Source organism: Podarcis cretensis (assembly GCF_951804945.1).
Source record: "Podarcis cretensis genome assembly, chromosome: 17".
Taxonomy (NCBI): Eukaryota; Metazoa; Chordata; class Lepidosauria; order Squamata; family Lacertidae; genus Podarcis; species Podarcis cretensis.
In genome coordinates, this window is record NC_137187.1 from 8,399,304 (window position 1) to 8,419,389 (window position 20,086).

Consider the following 20,086-nt stretch of genomic DNA (forward strand, 5'->3'; position numbering starts at 1 on the left):
ATGCAGAGGAGGGGAATCTTAGAGGCCTGCCGCCCTGTGCTTTGTACATATTTCAGATAAGGGTCCTTTATGGCAGACTTTTCAGAAAGGAAAAACAATGTGGGCATTCCAGTCACGGAACTTTTGCATCACATCCAGCTTGGTGTTTAGACTCTGTTTCAGAGCAGGGGGCGGGTTCCTAGTTGTGGCAATGTAAGATAGCAGGAACAGGGAGACACACTTAGCAAATAACACACCACAGACTGTTTCTGCTAGGCATTAGGAGGCCAACCAAGTAAGAAGACAGCATCGTGTCTCTTTTTACAAATGAGTGGCTCTTGGGTACTAGAGGTAACACAGTACGTATCACCTATGCTTCATTTTCTAGTACAGTGGTACCTCAGGTTAAGTACAGTGGTACCTCGGGTTACATACGCTTCAGGTTACATATGCTTCAGGTTACAGACTCTGCTAACCCAGAAATAGTACCTCGGGTTAAGAACTTTGTTTCAGGATGAGAACAGAAATCTTGTGGCGGCAGCGGGAGGCCCCATTAGCTAAAGTGGTACCTCAGGTTAAGAACAGTTTCAGGTTAAGAACAGACCTCCAGAACGAATTAAGTTCTTAACCTGAGGTACCACTGTACTTAATTCGTTCCGGAGGTCTGTTCTTAACCTGAAATTGTTCTTAACCTGAAGCACCACTTTAACTAATGGGGCCTCCTGCTGCTGCCGTGCTGCCGGAGCACGATTTATGTTCTCATCTTGAAGCAAAGTTCTTAACCTGAGGTGATATTTCTGGGTTAGCGGAGTCTGTAACCTAAAGCATATGTAACCTGAAGTGTATGTAACACGATGTAGCACTGTACTATCAATTAGGAATATTTGGTACCTTAGACCCAGGATGTGCAGCTTTTACTCTGCCAGTGGCCACAGTGAAAGGAGGGCATAACTTCTTGCTTTCTGCCACCCTCTTTTCTCTCTCTTTCTGCAACCCCTCCCCTGCCGTTACCCATCAGACAGCCAAGGGTGGGACAGATTGCCAGAGGTCATTAGGAAACAGCCTGCAAAAAGGGGTTTGACATTAGGCCGAAAGCCTCATGCAACCTAGTGCCACAGGTTATCCACCTCTGTCCTATACGGTGTGGTTTCCAATCTGTGTTCCAGTGAACTCTGGGTTTCTTTAGAGAACTTAATAATGTCTTTGTCGCTTAGGCCACTTCTGGCAGATGAATTTTGCTGAAAGACAGCTTGCCCACCGCCGCCACCCATCTTTCCCCGAATATGCTGGTTTGTTTTTTTTTTTCTTTCTTTTTTTAACTTAAAAAGGTAAAGGGACCCCTGACCATTAGGTCCAGTTGTGACCGACTCTGGGTTACGGTACCCATCTCGCTTTTATTGGCCGAGGGAGCTGGCGTACAGCTTCCAGGTCATGTGGCCAGCATGACTAAGCCACTTCTGGCGAACCAGAGCAGTGCACGGAAACGCCGTTTACCTTCCCGCCGGAGCAGTACTTATTTATCTACTTGCACTTTGACGTGCTTTCGAACTGCTAGGTTGGCAGGAGCAGGGACCGAGCAACAGGAGCTCACCCCATCACGGGGATTTGAACCGCCAACCTTCTGATCGGCAAGTCCTAGGCTCTGTGGTTTAACCCACAGCGCTACCCGTGTCCCTCTTTTTTTTTAACTTAGGTCCCACTTTTTCCCCCTGGAGAAGAAAATTCCAAAACAGCTTACATCAATGAACTTGTACATGCAAAATCCACAAAGACACATTAAGCCGCCGAAAAATGCCAACATCATAAAAACCAAAATATTTCCAAATCAACAAAAACAGTGACTCATCAAACCCCCCAAAACCAAGTGAAGATGTAGAGAGAGACAAGGAACCAATTTGTTCATAATTAGAAGAGGGCAGCAATCTTTGAACGTATTGGGATTACGTATTGGGAAGAGCCTTTTACCTCAAAGAACACTGTCAGTGCAGAACACACAGGGACAGTGATTTTTTCCCAGAATAAGATGGAAGTGGGCGGTGTTTGTTTGCTCCCTGTCCCCTGAAACACTAAGATTGAAGGAGTCATCTGTCTATCAGTTTGTGCTTGATGGCTTTATGGGCGTGCTGTTCCTATTTTTCTGGCTATCCTTGGAGCACCGTGCATAAAGGGACAAGGTGCCAGACAGCATGAAGGGGGAGGGAAGGCATCTGATTCTACCTTTCTTTAGGAGAAACACCTGTCAACCTGCACACAAATTTCTCTTCAGGGATGAGATGTGCCACACTGCAAAGCATTACAGAAATGTCATGGAATAGCCCATATATGGCAGTCAAGAACAAGAAAACGACTTGGAGTTTTCCTTAGCAGCTGTAAGGCAGCGCCTCTTTTTAGCTTTGCTTGACTTTTGCCAGTATTTATATAATTGCCAAACACTTGTCCAGTAAGTTATGGTATTTACCTTAAAAGAGCTGGGATGCTTCCCAGGCTCTGTCAGAACAAATCTCCTTGCAATCTACTTTCCTTCTCTCTCCCAGATAGCTGCTTGAGTAGGTTCACCGTCCAGGTCTCCCCGAAATCACAGCTGTACAGAGAGCAACATACTGTTACAGTGGTACCTCGGGTTAAGTACTTAATTCGTTCCGGAGGTCCGTTCTTAACCAGAAACTGTTCTTAACCTGAAGCACCACTTTAGCTAATGGGGCCTCCTCCTGCTGCTGTGCCGCCGGAGCCCAATTTCTGTTCTTATCCTGAAGCAAAGTTCTTAACCTGAAGCACTATTTCTGGGTTAGCGGAGTCTGTAACCTGAAGCGTATGTAACCCGAGGTACCACTGTATTAGGGTTGAAACTTAGAAAATATGTGAAACCACAGATATTTTAAAAGAAAACTCAATAAAAGTTGACAGCATGGTGGGACTTTATATATTTATGAGTTTGTGGGGGGGGGAGGGAGTTCCTTCTAACCCCTGGTTCCAGCAAATGTTAAAACATAAGCCCAATGAGGTGATCACCTGGGTGATGGGGCATTAAGAGAACAAAGGAAAGGGAGCTCTGTGCCAGACGGTAAATGGGTGGGGCACCTCCCTGAACTCAGAGATTGTCAGAAGGAAAGAACCTGAGTTGGGAGCTGAAATGCAGTGATGTGGGCCAGAAGCAAAACAGCAAGCGGAAAGTGAGACGTGCAGGATCTCTCCTTGACTCCAAGGATGTGGCTGTGGGAGAAATAAGAGCCTTTGGGGGTGTTAATGCTACTCAGTTGGTATAACTGTAGCTGGCCTCCCAAAACATATGAAAATGGACTTTGGAACTCTCTTCTTGGGAAAGTTAGACTGATTCTTTAGGTCTTTAGGAACTGACTGTTTTTAAGGAAAGGGCTGGTGCTGCGATATTTCTGTTGTTGCTGCTCCCTGTATTTTTAATAGAATTATAAGATACATAGTTTTAATGCTAATACAGTGGTACCTCAGGTTACATACGCTTCAGGTTACATATGCGTCAGGTTACAGACTCCGCTAACCCAGAAATAGTGCTTCAGGTTAAGAACTTTGCTTCAGGATGAGAACAGAAATCGTGCTCCGGTGGCGCAGCGGCCCCATTAGCTAAGGAGGTGCTTCAGGTTAAGAACAGTTTCAGGTTAAGTATGGACCTCCGAGCGAATTAAGTACTTAACCTGAGGTACCACTGTAGAATTAAAACTAGCAAACGCTAAAAAATAAAAAAGATAATTCCTTTTAAATTATCACTCTGGGCGGCTTAAAAAAAAAAAAATTAAAATACTGTAATACATCAAACATTAAAAGCTTCCCTAAACAGGGCTGCCTTCAGATTTCTTCTGAAAGTCTGGTAGTTGTTGTTCTCTTTGACATCTGGTGGGAGGGCATTCCACAGGGCGGGTGCCACTACTGAGAAGGCCCTCTGCCTGGTTCCCTGTAACTTGGCTTCTCACAGTGAGGGAACTGCCAGAAGGCCCTCGATGCTGGACCTCAGTGTCCGGGTAGAACAATGGGGGTGGAGACGCTCCTTCAGGTATACTGGACCGAGGCCGTTTAGGGCTTTCAAGGTCAGCACCAACACTTTGAATTGTGCTCGGAAACGTACTGGGAGTCAATGTAGGTCTTTCAAGACCGGTGTTATATGGTCTCCTGGAAGTACAGGAGACAGGAACTCTTTCCCCCTTCGTCAGTGGCAGGAACGAGGGCCACAAAGAGCAGAACAGCCTAGCCTTAGCTATTGGACAGATAAAGAACTGCCACTTCCTCTCACTTTGCTAGAAACCATTCCTGCTCCAACTAACAGTTGCTCTGGGATTTCTGCTGTTGCCATCTGTCCGTCTCAAAAGAAAACGGGGCGTGACTCTGGAGGTGAAGTGAAACTGCTAAAGAATCACAGCACCTGCTGTGGCTGCAGAGAACAGTAACTCGTAACCGCTGCCTCCTGCATTGTTTTTGCTGCATTAGCAGCAACAAAGTGACCTCTCTAGGGTGCAAGTCTGGGCAGTGTGTATGGAGGTCCTGGACTGCTCAGACCCTGGGGTGCCGATAGTCAGGAGTGTTGCGGCCTGCGGGCAACACTGGCCTCTGTCCCTCTTTCCTTCCCTCCGTCCTCTGATGCCCTCTCCCATCTCTGCCTCCCAAAGGCTCACACAGCTGTTTATTGCAGCAGCCCTGGCTACAAGCTCCACAGGCGAATGGTGCCTCTGGGAAACACCTCTTTTGGGGGCGGGGTGGGCAGCGCAGAGACCAGGGATGGAAGCTGCTGACCAAAGGACTCCCAAGGAGAGGGGAGAAGAGGCTGAGGGAACACTCCACAAGGAAGGGTGTTCAAAAAAGGCGTAAGAGGCTGCCTGCTCTGCAGGCAAGGGGTGACATAACTGGGCTCCTGAGCCCCACAGGATGCTGCAGAAAGAATGTAGTTGGTTAAGGGAGCCGTGGACTCAAAAAGGTTGAAAACCTCTGGTTTTAGGGACTCACCTCCAGATTTGTGTAGGTTTTACCCCTTAGCCTTTTCTTCTTCTGAAGATGTCCCACAAGGCCATGGGTACAGATTTTCCCCTAGGGTTTACTCCCAATTTAGCCTGGGATAGTACACACTTACTTAGAAGTGGTACAGTCAAACCTCGGTTGTCGAACATAATCCATTCCGGAAGCCCATTCAGCTTCCGAAATGTTAAACAACTGAGGCGCAGCTTCTGATTGGTCGCAGGAGTTTCCTGCACTCAGGCGGAAGCTGCGTTGGACGTTCAGCCTCTGAAAAACTTTCAGAAACCAGACCATTTAGTTCCAGGTTTTTAGCGTTCAGAAGCCGAAACGTTAAAAAACGGAGGTGTTTGGGAGCCAAGGTTTGAGTGTATAGAAATACATAACTTCTATAACATGTACAGTGGTACCTCGGGTTAAGTACTTAATTCATTCCGGAGGTCCGTTCTTAACCTGAAACTGTTCTTAACCTGAAGCACCACTTTAGCCAATGGGGCCTCCTGCTGCCGCTGTGCCGCCGGAGCACGATTTATTTTCTTATCCTGAAGCAAAGTTCTTAACCTGAGGTACTATTTCTGGGTTAGTGGAGTCTATAACCTGAAGTGTATGTAACCTGAAGCGTATGTAACCCGAGGTACCGCTGTATTTCTGGGTTAGCGGAGTCTGTAACCTGAAGCGTCTGTAACCCGAAGAGTCTGTAACCCGAGGTACCACTGTATTCCAAATCAGGGCAGTACAGATGTTTGAAGAGGAAACTAATTCAGCATGGGAGAGGAACATAATAATAGCCTGCAGGATCAGGCCAACGTCCCATTTGGTCCAGCATCTTGTTCTCACAGTAGCCAACCACATGACTGTGGGAAACCAGTAAACAGAACATGAGCACAAGAGCACTCTATCCACGCCCGTGGTTTGTAGCAACTGGTGTTTGGAAGGAAAAGGCCCGCAAGATGAACATGTCTGTGTCAGGGATGCACACATTTCCCCAGGCTGTGGTCCTGCATTGGAAAATAGGGGTTTCATAAGTGCCCAAGAATGTCTCTACTTCCATCTTCTAAACCAAGGGTAGGCAACCTAAGGCCCGGGGGCCAGATGCGGCCCAATCGCCTTCTAAATCTGGCCCACAGACGGTCCGGGAATCAGCGTGTTTTTACATGAGCAGAATGTGTCCTTTTATTTAACATGCATCTCTGGGTCATTTGTGGGGCATAGGAATTTCTTCATTTTTTTTTCTTTTTCAAAATATAGTCCGGCCCCCCACAAGGTCTGAGGGACGGTGGACCGGCCCACGGCTGAAAAAGGTTGCTGACCCCTGTTCTAAACGCTTGAGAGTCTGCATTAATCCAACCAAACAAAAGCCAGGAAGCAAATATAATCAAATGGATGGCCAAATTACTTGTTCTGTGTGTGTGTGTCACGCCCTCCCCCCACCCCAACCCTGGATGGTTGTTTTTCATTGTATTGTGACTGTGTGTGTGTGTGTGTGTGTGTGTGTGCATGCGTGCATAGGAACTTGGATTGTGACATACAGAAACCTGAACTATTGCACCCCACCCCCCACCGCAACACTGTGTAGAAAAACATTAATTTGGCAGAACGGTCCATTTCCTTGAGAGAACGGCCAGTGGCCCGACAGCAATTTCCCCCCCCCCTTGTTATTCTAGCTACTGTAGTACTGTTCTCTTTCCAGTGGAGAATGGGCCTCCCGCTGGTATGTATAGAAGATAAACAATTGAGAAATTGAGCAGTTAATCAAAGCAGTTCTGAGACACAGAGACCTTGGGGTGAGAACTTGGAGTATTGGAATCTGAAGAGCAAAGCTGCAAAGAACTGGGGGGTAAACTTAAGGGTTTGCTCAGTTCCTGAACCCTGGGGGTAGAATGCGGGCTTAGGGGTGGTGCCAGAACAAATATGGGCTGAATCTGGCAGAATTTGCCAGTCATAATGGATGGGCATAGCCAGAGGGTGCAGCTTCCCCTTCCCCAAAAATCAAGTAAATAAATAAAAATGCTTAAGTAACTGACCAATTGCATCGCTGATAACTCGGTTCTGACCCTCCCTAACATAAAGCCTGCCCCCCACTCAATAAATCCTGGCTACTACGCCCAATGGAGCCTGGCGGAATCTGAAGTTTATTATCTTTTCAGACACCTATATTGGCTTACTGTACAAGGAATCACTTTGGGCCCTTGGAAAGCAATTCAGTAACTGAAGGGGGGGGGACACACACGTCCCAAAAAACACAGAGAGATTTGGAGGGAGGGGGAAGCAGAGAGAGAGAACGGGGGGGGGGGTGATAAATCGGGTCCTCCCTTAAAGAGGGCACGTATTGTGGTGAGAGCTGGAAACCGACACCCTGTGTTGTGGGTGGGTACAGTTGGTCAGCCACAACACCCGATTGGTAGGTCCCTCGTAGCTGGGTGCAATCTGGCCAATGGGATGCAGTCCAAACGGTTCGAGGAACCTATTTATACCCATGCATGTGACCCAGAGCTTCCTCTTTCGGCACGTGCATTCGGAACACCCGCCCACCTCTCCCTACTTTTAGGGCTTTGCGCTTGACCTTGCTATGCCATCGTGTGTCGTCTGTCGTTGGGACAGGGGCACGGCAGGAATTTTCCCCACTTGGCTGACTGGCTGTCGCCATTTGGGTTTCGCCTGCCGCGTAGCAAATTGTCACAACTTGTAAGGTTGCGGATAGGCTCTGGTTCAGGTGATAGGGATGGGAGAACGCTCTTGCCATCCCTATGTGAAGGGTATTCCATTAAAGGAATCCAGGGACTCAATGGTTTGGTCAACCCCTGAGATGGGGTTGTGCCCATGCCTGAGTCCAGGGGGACATTTGGGTGGTGGAGATAACCTGTTCCCGGCTTTCCGCTTATCCAGGTGTTCACCCTTGACTGACCTATGCTGGAACCCTGAGTCAGCGCTACCTGCATGGCAGGGAGCTAGTGGAACCAGAGCCTATGCAAACATTCACTTTCTGTAATCAATAAAGTTGTGGCCTAAATTCTGTGAAAAACCAAAATCTGAGTCGTGTGAATTTATTTAGTGGGGAGGTTTCTGGGTCTGAACATGCAAAGATGCAATCCTGCAAACTCCTCACACATTTCATTCTGGCTATAGTCACCATTGTATCTAGTTCCACCCACTCTAACAGTACACCACAATGACTTTAAGCGTGAAACCAGGTAAATAAATACACTATCAAATTACATACGGTAGTCATCAAGGCATAAATACAAATGCAATAATAAAATAAAGAAAAATTGTCAGTTATCCTTGTAACCCTTCACTGCGCTGGTTTCCATATAAGACTGATGTTGTTTTGTTACTGCAAAAGCAAATGAAGTCCTTTTTTCCCTGTTGTTGTTTTCCTATTACTATTGCCAAGCAAAAGCTCCATTTTCTGACTTGAGTGCTGAAGTCCAGTTAACTAGTGAGCCTTGATATACAGTAAGCTTGCAACTTATGTGGGGGGTTAAGTTCCAGGGATCGTGCCTAAAGCAAATATCGCCTATCGGCAAAACACACTGGGTTCAATGGTGCATGGGGTTGTGAAAGTCATTTTTCCCAGAACTCTGCCCTTTTATTTATTTATTTGCCATGCGTGTAAAAGCTGAATACACACAAGTTAAATGAGCGCAAGTTGCGATCTTACTGTATTGCAATGAAATAATAATAATTATGAATGAATGAATCGTTTTCGGTCACTGACCAGAGTGATAATAACAATTACCGGTATAATGAGAGAAGTATCCAGTTTCAGCTCACCACATCTTTAAAAAAAATAATAATCATGTAGCTAGAAGAAGTTTAGCAACAATCAGCTAAAATTATGACATGGTTGGGACATCCCGCAAAAAAATATTCATCCTATCAATGTTTCATTGTATTTTAATAGTTGCTTTTTCTATGTTTTTAGTGGTTCTTCTTTTTATCTGTAAACCACCTTGGGTTCCATCAGCGTAAAAGGTGGGATTTTAGTTAGCTAGTTAGTTCAAGTCTTTGGAATCGTTTGGAGTAGGAAAAAATGCTAAAATTTGTGGACATGATAGAACTTTATTGAACTATGGCTAGTATGGGGAATGTAGACAATGTCACCCCATTTCTACTAGAACTGAAGATTAGCAATACATTTGGACTTGACATGAGAAAATATGTCTTTGTACAATCCATATTTCATTTAATAAAGCGTGTGCGCATGCGCGCGCGCGCGCGCACACACACACACAGGAAGTTGTGTCATTCCATAAGGAGAAAAAGCAAAAATCAATAGCTTTAAGACAAATCAAAATGTGACAAAATAGTGAGCAAGCTTTCTCCAACAATGCTGTGAAACACTGCAGCTACTAAATAAATAACTTACTACCTTTTTTCACTTGGTTTTTTAAATTTTATGTGGGCAGGGAAAGAGCACTGGGGCTCTGCAAGATATCCAAGCGACACCAGATCAAGATGGTTTTTCCAATGTTATTAACCTGTATCTTATATGACGCATCAGAAACAGTGCCTCGAAAATCCCCTGATGCTCTCTAACGAAAATAGATAAACAGGTTTCTCTTCCTCTGTGGTTGGAGAACAGCCCCTCTATTGTTTGAGGATTCCTGAGGAGTTTTGATGCTTCTGCTGAACAAATTCCTTTCTCAAAAGTGAGGGGCCCTGGGGACTCCTCCGTTTAAGGCCGAAGGGACACCCTTAAAAAGTGCTCCAACTAGCAGAAGCTGCGTTGAGGCTCAAGGTGTCATTTTACTTTGTCCCCTGGGACTTTTGTCTCTACAGGCCTCTTGTTCAAGAGCAACCCTTCTCCTTTTGAATGGCCCTGCTCTCTTGGCCGTCCTCACGCTCCCTGGATTTAAGCCCAGTGTTGCCTTAATCCACAATTTCACAAATTGGCAGGCATAAGCGAGCATATTCACGTCTGTTGACAGAAGCATTTGCTTCCTCTGCTCCAGCAGACAGTAGCCACTCCACCACAGCCCTTTGGGGACCAGTTTCAGCATAACCTCTGGATTTTCAGGCCCATTTACAACCTAACATTATATATATCCTGGGAATGATATATAAGTGAGAAGTTGAGTATTCTCTGTGTGAGAATACTCCTATTAAACCTAGTTATATTAATAGGAACTCCTATTAAGCCTGGTTATATTTGCAGTGTGTGCACAGGGGCTTCCTTGAGATGGCTGAAAATTACTGAGGCTCATCCGTTACAAAATGGTGGAGCCAGCTATAAAATGGAGGCAGAGCTTGGCACAATCAGATGGCCATTAACAATATCACTTTCTACCAATATCTATTTTTTATTATAATTTTTTATTATTTCACATGAAAATTATACACCATAAACATAACAGGGGACTGACAAAACCACCCAGAAACTCCAGCAGGTGCAGAATGCCGCGGTGAGACTCCTTATGGGGTCTTCACTGCGAGATCACATTCACCCGGTGCTATACCAGCTGCACTGGCTCCCGGTGGAGTATAGGATCAGGTTTAAGGTGCTGGTTTTTTATGAAAATGATTTACAGGTGGTACATGACTCCAGTCAAGCTTGCGAAGATTTACCATTTGCCCAATAACAATTGTTGGAAATGTAAAGAGACTGAAGGTACCTTCTTCCACCTTTGGTGGACCTGCCCAAAGATTAAGGCCTTCTGGGAAATGATTTATAATGAGATTAAGAAAGTACTTAAATGCACCTTTCATAAGAAACCAGAGGCATTTCTCTTGGGTATGGTCGGCCAGCTGGTGCCGAGGAAGGATAAAAACTTCTTTTTGTACGCTACTACGGCAGCAAGGATTCTTCTAGCAAAGTATTGGAAGACACAAGAGCTACCCACACTGGAGGAATGGCAGGCGAAAGTGATCGATTTTATGGGACTGGCAGAAATGACCGGCAGAATCTGCGACCAAGAGAAAGAGACTGTGGAAGAAGACTGGAAGAAGTTTAAAATATATCTTAAGAGCTACTTTGTTGTGTTTGTTAAAAACTGGAAAATTAATAAAAAAAATTATTTTTTTAAAAAAATAAGGTGCTGGTTTTAACCTTCAAAGCCCTATACGGCCTAGGACCCTCGTACCTACGGGACCGCCTCTCCTGGTATGTCCCACAGAGGAACTTATGGTCTGTAAATAAAAACATCCTGAAGGTTCCAGGCCACAGAGAGGTTAGGCTGGCCTCAACTAGAGCCAGGGCTTTTTCGGCTGTGGCTCCAATCTGGTGGAACGCTCTGTCCCAAGAGACTAGGGCCCTGCGGGACCTGACATCTTTCCGCAGGGGCTGCAAGACAGAGCTGTTCCACCAGGCCTTTGGCCAAAGCAGTCTGACCCCCTCCTTCGGTAATCCTCATAGAACTCTAGCCCAATGGTTGCCATCAATTTGATTGGAATTAATTTTATAATGAAATGATTTTAGAATGTTTTATCATTTTACTGTTGTTAGCTGCTCTGAGCCCAGCTTCGGCTGGGGAGGGCGGGATATAAATAAATTTTTATTTATTTATTTATTTATTTATTTATTTTTATTATTATTATTATTATTATTATTATTATTATTATATAAATTTTTATTTATTTATTTATTATTATTATTATTATTATTATTATGTGACTTCCTTGCTTCCCCTTGGTTGAATTTCATCGCATATCCTTTTAACGGTTTTCCAAATCACAGTTCTTATAAAATTTAACTTAAACATTAACATCCTTAGATCTTCACATTATGAAATTAAACATATTAATTCATCACTTAACTGAAATAAAATCCTAAGCCAATTAAGTACCTGCAAGCTGTTTTCAGTTACCGTAATTTAACTTAACATATTAAATTTAATGAGTATCAAGAAGATTGGATTAAATTTAATGATTACTTGAAGTTAAATTAACTGAAAACAGCATGGAGCCACCCCCTTTAAAGGAGAGGGAGGCGCTCCATCCAGCTGTGCGCGAAGCGTCTCCTCGCTCTGCGCCAGCGCGCGCCTTGCTGCAAGCGGCGCATCCCGGCAGCTCCGTCGGAAGTGCAAAGCGTGCCGGCATTTTGCATTTCTCCGTATATATCCGAGAAGGAGGGGCTTCCTTCCTTCCTTCCTTCCTTCCTGGCCGGCTTGCCCCTCTTTCCGCCCGCCATGCCCAAGGTGGTGTCCCGCTCCTTGGCTTGCTCGGATACGCGCGACCGCGAGGAGTACGGCGAGGGCGAGAAGCCCCTGCACGTCTATTACTGTCTGTGCGGGCAGATGGTGCTGGTGTTGGACTGCGCGCTGGAGAAGCTGCCCCTGAGGCCCCGGGACCGGGCGCGGGTGATCGACGCCGCCAAGCACGTCTACAAGCTCTGCAACGCCGAGGACGAGCCCGAGGGCGCCTATCTCCGCCGGGACGGAGGCGGCGTCGAGCGGCAGTGCCGGAAGAAGTGCGCGCGGTGCGGGCTGCTCCTCTTCTACCGGCACCAGCCCGACGGCGCGCCCGCCACCTTCGTGCTCGACGGCGCCCTGGTCCAGTTCGGGCAGGGCTGGGCCCAGAAGCAGCTGCAGCTGCTGCAGCAGCCGCCTCCTCCTCCCGAGAAAGTGATGGTGACCCGTCGGACGAAGGACATGGGCAAGTGCGGCTCGGTCACCGTCTCCACCGTCGACGAGGAGGAGGAGGAGATCGAAGCCAAGGAAGTGGCCCAGTCGTACGCGCAGAACGCGCGCCTGATCCAGAAGCAGCTGCGCAGGGAGGGCGCTTGCAAGAGGCGGCTGCAGGAAGAGGCCGAGCTGGGAGGCAAGAAGGGCAGAGGGAAAGGCACTCTGATCGACAAGCAGTTCAAATAAGAAACGTCCAGAGAGAGGGATGCGTCGTTTCTTAGAGGGGAAAGGGTGGGGGGCACACACCACCATGGGCGTAGCCAAGGGGGCCGTAAATCAATACAAATCTGAGGTTCTGCCCCCCCCCAACCAAAATCATGGACCCCACCCCTGTGTCCTTATTATTCAAATCCTCTTAGGGAGGCTTGTGTGCACCATGTGCCTTCTGAAACATTTCCCAAAATAATAATAATAATAATAATAATAATAATAATTTTGCATTTCTAGGAAGCACCGCAGCCTTAATTTCCTAGCAAAAGCAAAGCAACCTTCTCCCAAGAGCGAGCAGAGAGGCGTTAGTCTGCCTCTGTTGTGCTGAGTTACGTTTTTGTATCTTCAGGTGTATATAGAAATTACCGTGTTACTGGCAATATGTCAAGTTTGTATTGATGGAGTTAGAAGCAAAATGTACAAAAAAATAGATCTTTAATAAGTTATTTTCATGTGGTATGTCATTTCCAACCCATCCCCGTCACCTTTGGCAAGAAGTTAAATTTCTTTGTTAAAGAAGTTAAATTTGCTTTGGAAGATGGGAGAGGGTTATTCTGGGGCTCCAAAGCAGTATTCCATGGAGATACTAAAAGCCTAACTACAGGTGGCGTTAAATGTGACTCAGCATCTTACATACAGGTTTGAAAAAATTCATGGTGAGGGGATCTAACCTTTTCCTCATGTGGTATTTGCTGGGGGGCGGGGCAATCCCTCTTCATCCAAGGAGTAGAATATAAAAGTAAGTTGCATCTCATTCATAGAGTATTCGGAAAAAGGATCCATCAAGACAACTGGATTTCTCCCTCAATAGAGAATATTGTACAGCAGTTCCAAAGGTCCAAAAAGTACACAAATTGCACACATAACCGCCCCAGAGATTTAACAAAGTTTGGGTGGGTCATTACAATATCACTTTTACGTATGTTAGGGATCTTCCCCATAAGATCGGTGTTGTTTCAGAATTCTCCACTGCTGTGCAATGCTATATAGGTGCAATTTTTAATAAGCATTCCCTTATACATGTGGATACTAGTTTATTTTTTAAGTGGATACTAGTTTATAAGGTTTAGATAGCCGTTAATCATTCTACTTATTTGCCTATGTTTTTTCCAGTGACATTTTTGAAAAAGTGCATGATCATTACGAAAAGTTCGTGTATGTTGCTGCCACACTGAATACATGAATGTTGGAAATTCGTAAGATTGCTGTAATTCACCTCCATATAATTTCCTGCGTGGAAAGATGGATTTTCTGGTTTAGAAAATCGTTCTTTAAAAAAGCTTTACAGGTTGTAAAGTAAACCCAGTGTAAAATCTGTGTTTGAGCCAATGCATATTGACATCTCAAGTCTATGGATGCACCAGGAATCTTCTGAGTTTTGCCCCCTCCCTGCCCTACCCCCCCAAGAAATGATGAGAGTAGCTACCTTCCCCCCCCCTTTAATAGTAAGGTAAAGGGACCACTGACCATTAGGTCCAGTCGTGGCCGACTCTGGGGTTGCGGCGCTCATCTCGCTCTATAGGCCTAGGGAACCGGCATGCAGCTTCCGGGTCACGTGGCCAGCATGACTAAGCCGCTTCTGGCGAACCAGAGCAGCACACGGAAACACCGTTTACCTTCCCACCAGAGCGGTACCTATTTATCTATGTGCACTTTGATGTGCTTTCGAACTGCTAGGTTGGCAGGAGCAGGGACCGAGCAATGGGAGCTCACGCCGTCGCAGGGATTCGAACCGCCGACTTTCTGATCTGCAAGTCCTAGGCTCTGTGATTTAACCCACAGCGCCACCCGCGTCCCTTCCCCTTTAATAGTACATAGAGCTAAAGGAAGAAGTTGGAAGAGTAATGTTCTTTCCCATTTCTCCTTTCACTTCTGTGTGCTTTCCAAGAGATTAATACAACTGAATTTTACACAGATCCCTTGGAAAAAAAGGAAATCTCTGTGCTGCAGTTTTTCCCTCTCTCTATTGGGAGGGGAAGGAGCCATAAATGACCAGAGGTGGTTGCATCCACATAGCACTCTCTTAAAAACCCCAAAAACCCACAGGCCTAAAAGGTGAGCAATCCCTGAACTCTGAGATTGCAGCCTCAAGTTTTCTCTTCCACATTCTACCTGGTCAAGCAGATTTTGTAGGTCTGAACAGCAGCCATGGGGGGGTGGGGACTACAATGTGTGCAAGGCAGGCAACCCTGGAACTACCACCGTACCACCTTAAAAGAGTATTGTGTATACACAAGCTCAGCGGCTGCCTAAATATTTTGGTTCCCCTTCAAAGAAACATCTCTGGGGTGTTGCCACTGGTCTGTAGCTGTGTCCAGCTGCCTATTTGCTGATATCACTTGCTGTTCCCCCATCAGTTATCTTGACTTTTACCAGCCGGCCGCCAGAGCTCTGGTGTGTTTCGCATCACATGGACGGCTTGTCTGCCTGCCAATTAGGCTTTTCATCCCTGTACTGTCTGGTGAGTTCCCCCCACTTTGATTTAGGACATCTAGGACTTCTACTTATGGGATTGCTTTCCTTTACAAAAGAAAATTGGGCAGCTTTTAGGAGTCCCTGCACCCGGTGCTACAGAGCAATAATCAGGGAGTGTTTGGGGTCAAATCAGGCCTACTGTCTGTCTCTCCTTCTTAAACTGCTGGACGGAACAGGAAACTGCCGGCCATCCAAACCAGGATACTAAGCTGTGTATAGATCAGGGGTCAGCAAACTTTTTCATCAGGGGGCTGGTCCACTGCCCCTCAGACCTTGCGGGGAGCCGGACTATATTCTGAAAAATATACCGTATTTTTTGCTCTATAAGACTCACTTTTTCCCTCCTAAAAAGTAAGGGGAAATGTGTGTGCGTCTTACGGAGCGAATGCAGGCTGCGCAGCTATCCCAGAAGCCAGAACAGCAAGAGGAATTGCTGCTTTCACTGTGCAGCGATCCCTCTTGCTGTTCTGGCTTCTGAGATTCAGAATATTTTTTTTCTTGTTTTCCTCCAAAAACTAGGTGCGTCTTGTGGTCTGGTGCGTCTTATAGAGCGAAAAATACAGTAGATACCCTGCAAGCCGGTCCCACAGCTGCCTCCAGACCTGGAGGAGGAACGCACTCTGCACGCGCTCAGCAGTGTCCACTCACCGGCATTGTTGACAAGAAGCAGCCGCTCCATCGGCCCGTCCCCACGGAGCTCCCAGGTGGCATGCACCACGCACTGCAGCCCGTCGCCCGAGGCCAGGTTGGCGGGCAGGCCGCGCATGCGGAGTGCTGGGCAGGTGGTGCGCAGCTCGCCCTCCAGCTGCTCCAGTGCGGCCACTGAGCACACCAGCAGCAGCAGCGCCGAGCTGGGTGCCAGGTGCGGGGCCAGCAGGTGTGCCAAGCTCTGGCTGAAGCCCTGCGACGCGCCCGTCACAATGCCCATGGCGCGGCCCAGACCCACCTCCTGGCCTCTCCGTCCATGGCTGTGCTGGGTTTACCTCAGCGCGCAGGTGGCGAGGCTTCAGATTGGCTTCAGCAACTTCCTGCAGCCAATCCGAAGCTGCGCCAGCGTCGCCGCCCGCCCAGAAGCCGTGCCAGCGTCGCGGAAGTCAGTCCCTGGGCGGCAAGGCATCTGCAGCATGTGGGGACTGACCGAGTGGGCGGCAGCATCTGCGGGCCAGCTTTACGACCCTGGGGGGCTGCATCCAACCCCCAGGCCTTAGTTTGCCGACCCCTGGTATAGATGATTTAAAGCACACGCGACGCACATTCTTTCCCTCAAAAGGAATTCTGTTTAGGTTTGCTGGAAATTAAACTATCATATCCAGAATTCTTTGAGGGAAAGTGTGCTTTGAACTTGAATCAAGTGATCCTGGAGAGCCAATCCCATGTTTGTTCCTGCCTGCTGGTGATAAGATACTTTGAGAGCTTCAAAACTGGAATAGACATTTAAATGGAGGATAGGTCTCTCAGTGGCTATTTGCCATGAGAGATGAATGGGTCTTCCATGTACCGAGGAAGTTTACTCAGTGCCAGGGACAAACGAGAAGAATACACAGTGTGCCTCATTTATGAAAACCTTTGGGCTTCCAGATTTTGCTGAACTCCTGTCAGACCTAGAAAGCATGGGCAATGGCCATGGATTATGGGAGCTGTGGTTCAGCAACTCTGTGCCCGTTTTCTACACATTTTCTCTCACATGCACACAAACATACATGAAGTGTTCCCTTCTCTCTTCACCATATACTGCACCACTGATGTAAATGCCCTGGGGTTTGATGCAGACACACAAAAACATTTTAGTCTCAGAGTCAGGCAGAATTAGAACAACATAAGAGACTTTTAGTTCCTCTGGACCATTCGTACTGTTTGGTTTAACAGGCCTACTCCCTGGCAGTCCAGTTTCCTGTGCTTTCCTCAGCATTGTTTAGAATATTTACCCATTTTCCCCTCAGCTCTGGGGCCTCTTGGAGGTCAAGCTATTCCAGCTCCCTTATCACAGCCACGTTAACTCATTAGCCTTTCCTCTAATGACTTTTCACCATTGGAATGTGGGGAGGGAGACGTTGCTCTGCATTCATCTGATATCTTTGAAGCATCAAGCTTTAACATCTCCTTAAGAAATCCTCATGATTAGCAGGCGTGTGTGTTATGAGAAAGATATGGAAACAACACAGAGGAGGGAATGGCTGGCTATTGCTGTTTTGGTTAGATATATTTGGCTATGTCCTCAAAGAAAGTGGACACAAAGTACCACACAACTTGTTCTGTACATACAAGCACACAATGGGCATGTGTGTTTCAGATTGTATTGCTCCACCAACAGCCTTCTGCATCACCGAAGAACGCTAAGAGTACTACTGAATCACATTCACACCAAGGCCTGGGGGCAGCAAGCCCTGCTTTGGGCAGGGATCAAAGGGCAGCCGATCCCACCAGGGATTGAACCTGCAAAACCTTGGCATTATCAGCACCATGCTTTTACGAACTGAGCTATCTGGGAAGCACTATAAGCTTTAAGTCAAAGGAAGCATGAGATAGTACAATATGCTGCTTTTTTATGCTGGATCGCTGGATGGTTTCTTTGGGGAACCAAAATGATGTCCTCTTGCACCAGCTCCATGGCAGACATTTATCCTGAAACATTGTTTTCCACTCATGGAACTCAGGTTACAGCACACATGGCATGATTGATCACATCTTCCTCACAGCAACACTAGGCAGAGAGAAACTTGCCTTGCTCAATGTCACCCAGTGTGTGTTACGGAACTCTTCACCCCAAATCCATCAAGTCTACCCACTAGGTCACACTCTCCAGCAATCACCCTTGCGTAAGAATAATATATACTTTTGGAACTCCCCAAGGGCAGAGTGCATATGTTCAAAAGTCCTAACGTTTGTGGAGCCATGTCAAGGTTGTTTCTAAGGGAGAATTAATCACAGGGGCAAGAGAGATTTGGATTAGAAAATAGTAAGGGAAGTCTGGATTAGAAGGGAAATAGTATAGGGACACGGGTGGCGCTGTGGGTTAAAGCCTCAGCGCCTGGGACTTGCCGATCGTATGGTCGGCGGTTCGAATCCCCGCGACGGGGTGCGCTCCCGTTGTTCGGTCCCAGCGCCTGCCAACCTAGCAGTTCAAAAGCACCCCTAAGTGCAAGTAGATAAATAGGGACCGCTTACCAGGGGAAAGGTAAACGGTGTTCCGTGTGCTGTGCTGGCTCACCAAATGCAGCTTGTCACGCTGGCCACGTGACCCGGAAGTGTCTGCGGACAGCGCTGGCTCCCGGCCTATAGAGTGAGATGAGCGCACAACCCCAGAGTCTGGCAAGACTGGCCCGAACGGGCAGGGGTACCTTTACCTTTTACCTAAGGGAAGTCAAGGCTTCAGCCCCTTGTGTATACAGAGAAACATGTTCTCAATTTGCAACTCTATTTAATGAGCCTTAGGAGCAGCATGAGGATGGCAGAAGTTCACACACTTGAGGTGTTCTTGAGATCTTGGTTCCCAGTCCAGCTCTCTGTGCATGCAACTGCTAGCCACCCTAGATGCAGTCGTGTATCGTATCACAGAACTGCCAAAAAGCACATCTAGGGAATTCCATGGAGCCAGAACAAGCAGCCAGCGTGGTGTAGTGGTTAAGAGCGGTAGTCTCGTAATCTGGGGAACCGGGTTCGCGTCTCCGCTCCTCCACATGCAGCTGCTGGGTGACCTTGGGCCAGTCACACTTCTTTGAAGTCTCTCAGCCCCACTCACCTCACAGAGTGTTTGTTGTGGGGGAGGAAGGGAAAGGAGAATGTGAGCCGCTTTGAGACTCCTTAAAGGGAGTGAAAGGCGGGATATCAAATCCAAACTACTCCTCCTCCTCCTCCTCCTCCTCCTCTTCTTCTTCTTCTTCTTCTTCTTCTTCTCGCACCCAGCATTGGAAGCAGGCCTTTGCATAGATTGGGACAGCTATGTTTAGAGGATGCTAATGAAGTTACCATCAGTCGCAGAATATTTTTGTTTACAAAGCATTTTCAATCTGAGAGTCTATCTACTCATTGAGATCTTCAGCAAACGGTTCTCCGTGAGGAGCTTCCATTCCGGAGGGAGAAACAGCTCAGGAATATTGCAGGGTTTTTGTTGTTTTGCCGGGCCTCATATATGCCTGCGTGCATCTTTTCCATAATCGGAAAACCCATCTTCTTCCTGGCACCCTAATTATGGCAGAACCTGGCAACTTCTGGGATTATTAGTTTGTGTTACACTGATGGCCTCTGGACTAATAGAGTAGCCCCAGAGCATTGTAAAGTTGGAAGGGATCCCAGAGGGTAATCTAGCCCAACTCCCTGCAATGCAGGCATCACAGCTAAATAATCCCTGACAGGTGGCCATCCAACATCTGTTTAAAAACCTCCAGTGAATACAGAAATTAGGTATGGCTGTATTGGACAACTCTCACCCTAGGAAAAAAAACCAAAGGGAAGGTACAATCCAGATAAATTTAAGAATACTTAAGTACAGTTGAAATCAGAGGGCCTTGCCCAAACACAATTAAGGGCTTAGTTCCTTTACAAGTTCCTTTACAGGTTTTAAGGATGCTTAACTTTCCCTGGATTACACGTTTTGAGCAACTGGGAAAAAAGATAACAGATTTATTGGGGGCTATGACTTAAGCTGATTAGGGTCACAGAGCACACCTGAACAGGTTAGTCATAATAAAGTCCCACTCTTTTCAAGGAACCTTACTCCTAAGGGTGTTTAGAATTTCACACTTAGGTGTAGGATTGCTCAGTAAGGTACAGATACTCTCTCACACTGTCTAGAGTGCACACAAATGGCTCTGTGGATGGAGTGTGAG

At 46.8% G+C, this 20,086-nt stretch overlaps 1 pseudogene across 1 annotated transcript; it reads left to right on the forward strand.

The window, feature by feature from the left end:
- Nucleotides 1–11,930: 11,930 nt before the first annotated feature.
- On the forward strand, nt 11,931–13,417 carry LOC307206142 (STING ER exit protein pseudogene; annotated as a pseudogene). The gene has a single exon. The product of its transcript is annotated as an STING ER exit protein pseudogene (transcript).
- Nucleotides 13,418–20,086: the final 6,669 nt, after the last annotated feature.